Source organism: Sardina pilchardus, chromosome 24 (genome assembly GCF_963854185.1).
Source record: "Sardina pilchardus chromosome 24, fSarPil1.1, whole genome shotgun sequence".
NCBI lineage: Eukaryota > Metazoa > Chordata > Actinopteri > Clupeiformes > Clupeidae > Sardina > Sardina pilchardus.
The window spans coordinates 25,324,632-25,329,631 of record NC_085017.1 but is presented as its reverse complement, the minus strand read 5'-3'; the positions used below and the strand labels follow the sequence as shown (position 1 = coordinate 25,329,631).

Sequence of the window (5,000 nt, the reverse complement as noted above, 5' to 3'; positions counted from 1 at the left end):
ATCGCACCCAAACAACAAAATCTAAGCCTATTACTATATCCTCATTGTCAATCTGTAGTGTCAGCTCAGATTGTTTTGGGGCTTACGATGGACTTTCTAAATAAATTAAGAAACAACATTTCTGAGGTTATCTTTTGTGATGCAGGGGGTGAAGCAATCAGACGATGCAGTTAAATTATAGAATACTTGCAGGTATACCGTCATATTTTTGTCATAAATGTTCAAACTTGTTGTTGAAAAAGAAACAAAGCCACTGTGCTTTGCAAATTATTGTCTGAAACTTAATGCCAGGTATTCCAGGAAGCTATTTCCTGGAATTAAACACTCACTATTATTATTGTACAATGGAATTTTTCTTATTTATTCGTGTAATACTGTATTTTGCTTTACTAAGACGACTTGTTTGGAGTGGACTTGACTTGAGATTGAGGGTGACAAACATTCCTGCTTTTCTGAAGAACAGAGGTTATCTGCAGGTGTGGGATAAAGAACATGTCATTACAATTAACGTACACAGAAACTGAAATGGAAAGAGAGAGAAAGAGGGAGAGAGATTCTGTACTCCAGTTTCTCAGTATGCTATTCTTATAAGCTGCTGGGCAGGCAGTATGCAATGGAGGTGTGCCACAAAGCTAGGTTCCAAAACAAACAGCCGATGCAGAGTTCGGCCCGGCAGGAGCCAGCGCAGTACAGACCAGAACAATGTTGGTTTTCAAGGGCTTGAGTTCCCCAACCAACTCGCCAGCAAGAATGAGTGGAATTTTTCAGTTATTAGCTGAAAAAAAGATCATGTTCTGAGGATTAGTGGATGGCTAGAAAACTTTGATCTCACAACCTGACTTTAAGCGACTTGTTGAAGAAATTGTGCCACACGTTTCAAATCCATAAACTTCAATAATGAGGGGAAAAAATTGAAGGGAGACCATTCTGGGTTTCAGTGCCCATACCAAAGAAAATCCTTTGTGTCCAAACTCGCAGTATTTGGGAGCTACAATGCAGACGCCGATCATTACGTTCAAATCCAGCAACTAATAATTGACTGCAATTCATCAAACCTACTCAAAAAAACTAAACCAGACACACTTGTTTATGTTGCTTTTGATTGTTGTATGGACTAAGCTGTGTAAAGCACAACCACTACTTTTTGCACTGTAGATTCAGAAAGAAAGAAAGAAAGCTATTTATCGGCAAATTCACTATTTATCTTGACTGCAATGTGTGAAGCAATGTAAGTTGTAAAGACCACCTATATGTTTATTTGTATGAGTCTTTAAGGTTGAAAGAGGAAGATAGCCCACTAATACAACTGTATGTCACCTGCAAACTAAACACTTTCTATGTCACTTTTTCATGTTTTCCACAAAAGGCTATTTTCCGCAGTGGATGACAGGCCACTCTAAAAATAGATATCAAATATGTAGAGAGCATGTCTTATGTGGTTGGGTCCAGACCTAAACTGTAGTCCTATCCAACACTTCTCTAAGAAATCTCTCCCTGTGAGGTTTCTCTGAAGAATGAGAATAAAGTAGGTCTTCAGACCACCTGCAGATTCCAAACATTTGTCCCCCCTCAAAACACATGACTGTCTTATATTTGGAACACTCATTGTTTACATGGTAGATTAGCCCATGTGAGCCCAAATATTGAAATCAAAATCTGAATGCTGTAAAGTCTGAAATTCAAAATAGATTGGTGGTATCTGTAATAGCCTTTATTATTAGTCTTTGAGTTTCAGCCTGTTACAGGAGGTGGGAGATATGTGCTCTTAATGTTAGGCTACTAAGTCTTTCCTCTCACACCTATGATATGCTGGCTTTGCCAGCAGTGCCTGCAGCTAAGTCTGATAATACTGACAGTAGGCTATTTCCTCTGGGTTGAGCAATTGCGCAACAGGGCTGCTGTCAGATTTCTGCTCATCCTCTCGGTCGACCATAACACATGCCCTCCCCCTCATGAGCTCCTCTCCCTCTTGCCAGGTCAGGCAACGTGCCTATCATTAAGTGGAATCAGGAATGACATCGATATTGATTTCAATGTGTACTACCGTCCCTTCTAAATAGCCTACACACTTAACCCGTTCCTCTCTCATCTGCAGGTCTTGCGATGGCTTCCTCCGCTGCCAAGTCATTAGTTTTTGTTGCACGATTTGTGACACTTTGAAGTCTTAGGATTGCTGTATTATATAATTGCCATTATAGGCTTTTACGTACTGCCATTTATGGCAGTTGAATATCCTTCCTCAGCTGTGCTGAAGGGCTTCACTATGAAACTTAAGACGCCTATTGCACATAGCCTACATTAGCTAGGCCTATAATGTGTGTGAATGACAAAGGGTATCGTAGGCTTATGAAAAGGAATTACATGGGCCTATTGCACAATATGTAAACAGCTTGCCAATAGGCCTACAGTATATGGGGATGAGTGATTGAGAATGAATTTGGGGTCATGAGTGGATGGGGAGCCAGCCCAGACTCCAGAGCAGTGTGCTTGTGCAGTAGGTCAACTACACAATACAGGTTGTACATAGGCTATAAGGCAAATATCTTAAAGAAACCGTTTTGACTATTTTGTGTTGTGTATCATGATCAGACTAGGCCTATAGGCCTGGCTGGCACATATAGCGATTGCCCTTACACACAGCACAATAGCCTCACTGATTAAAATAGTTAAAGAGATTTTCTAAATTTCCTGCCTTTATATTAATGTACAAATGTGATATGAGTCTTTCGTTATTAAATAAACTAATAGGCCTACTTATTCTAAGTTCTACCTAATATAGGCTAGCCTACTAAGCCTAGGGCAGATAAACAAAACATTCCTTTATTTAAACAACTTAATTAGGTTAAATTCCGAGGTGTTTAGGCACAACAAGCACTGACCTGGTAGCCTGTAGTTTTTGTCAAATATCAAATATCTTTTATTGAATTCAATCATTAATTGAATTCAACAGCAGGATACAAAAAACATGCTATAGCGCTAGGCTACAGGAGAAACAAGAGGACAGAACACAAACAGAACTGCAGAGCATGTGAGTGCTCAACTTCAGATGCAAAGTCCTATGTCGACCGCGCGCTTGAGAGAAACGTCTAAAGACTCCAGTAAGCCTATTATCCATGTAACTTTTTAAGTTGATATCGGCAACAACGAGGAGGTGTGCACAGTTGGGAGGGGGGGAAATCACATCTTAACACGCGGCAGTCCATTTTGGGCTACCTCCTCAAGCCGAAATGTCCGTAAGGGGTTAAAATGTCGGGGACGGAGTCTGGGAGGTGTCTAGTGCGTAACGGGGCGGGTACGGAGGAGTTGCCCTCTCATGTGTTCGAAGGAGTCAGCTGAGCGAGGATTCAGTGGACGCTGCCTGCCTCTCCTCGGGAATGTTGACCACGGGAGGCAACACAGAGTTTAGCGAACAACTTTGTGTTTGTTGAGGTTATAGTTAACCTTTTCATCTAAGCAAGGGTGGCTGAATCAGGCTACGGGTGGTAAAAGCTCTCCCCCTCCCGACATCCTCGCTGTATTCGCCCCTTGGTGAGCGCTGTTTTGGAGGTGAGTTTTCTGACCAAATCCACGTTATTGTAGTTGGTAAGCTATTTTGATAATTTTGTTGCAGAGCGAGCCAGTACTGTCAGCACTTACACAACTTTTTGGTGATGTCATGTTGTTTTGTCGGACAAGTGGCGGTTTAAAACGGGCGAGAGGCGGAGAAAATGAAGGGTGAGGGGTCGGTAGGGCTCAAATGTCATAGCTAGCTAGCTAGCTAAGCTACCACCGGGCGGTGCGACCACCTGATCACACACGTATGCGTGCAACGTTATTAGTTACTATGTCATGGGGTGACGAATGTTCATTGCTAACTTCGAAAGCTATGTTACTTTAAACGCGCGCCGTTATGGGAGTCGTCGGGGGAGCCTCGTGGTTAAGCAGCAGAGCTACCTTATGTAACTTTTGAGTGGGATAGGGCACTCTGTATGTTAGCCATAACTCTTGTGTCTGGCTGACCTGTGATCTGGTGTTTACAAACAGAACTCACTTTGTGGATGCGGTGAAGGTGTATTTTTAGGCCGCTGCTGAGTCCTCATAAATAGCGGTAGGATACGTTGTAAAGGAGGCAATCTGCACAAGGTGTCAGATGCACTTCACGCCACTCTCCGACAAAGTGTATGCACATACAGCTGTTAAAACTACACTGAGAACATGTTGTGTCTCAATCCATAAATGCATTGCACTTCCCTCTGTCAGTGACAGGTCTTACAGACCTATCTGTTGGTTCCAAGGTGTCTGACACTCACAGTTAGGGGATCTCTATTTGGGTAGGTTGAGATTCTAGGATATGCAGTTCCACCCCTGCTGATATTGTTATTAAGCTTCCATCTGTATTAAATTTGAGGTTTTAAGGGATTGAAACTTGATCTGTGCTGCACTGTGGTGTTTATACAAGGTCTCGACTGTCCTGCAAGTCGTGTGATGCAGCCATAACACTGTTTTGATTGAAGTTCTTTTACCATCTTTGATGTCTGTATCATGTGTTTTGACACATGCAGAAGTAGAAAACTGCTTGTAGGAAAGTGGGGTTCATCCTGTAAAGAATTAGCAAGTGTTGGCTATCAACATGTAATTGACACTTTGTGTGTGTTCTTGATTGTTGTCAGAGGACTTTTTTGGGTTGTTTGCAGAGCTGCTTAGTGAAAACTGCAGTTTATTCTCATTCTGTCTCTCTCTCTCACACACACACTGAAATTTCTCTCCCCCCCCCCCCCCCCCCCCACACACACACACACACACACAAATCCAGACAGATATTTTCTCTGTCTGGCATATCTCAGTGATAAAGTGCCCATGCTAAGGCCTGGTTCAGCTGTGTGGGGCCTTAAGCAGTGAACTGTGTTCAGATCCTCTCAGTAACTACCCGGTGAGAAACATCAACCTCAGCCACACAATTCAGTTCTGAAGTCAGAAATCTCCTCCGTTGACATGACAAGGCTTAAGATCATATTAATTAT

At 42.4% G+C, this 5,000-nt stretch overlaps 1 protein-coding gene across 1 annotated transcript in view; it reads left to right on the top strand.

The window, feature by feature from the left end:
* The first annotated feature begins 3,353 nt into the window (after nucleotides 1-3,353).
* Nucleotides 3,354-5,000, top strand: part of grb10a (growth factor receptor-bound protein 10a) — a 79,461-nt gene continuing 77,814 nt past the window's right edge. The window contains exon 1 of the mRNA XM_062529218.1: nucleotides 3,354-3,546. The gene's annotated coding sequence lies outside the window, so the exon portion shown is untranslated. The remainder of the gene's footprint in view (nucleotides 3,547-5,000) is intronic.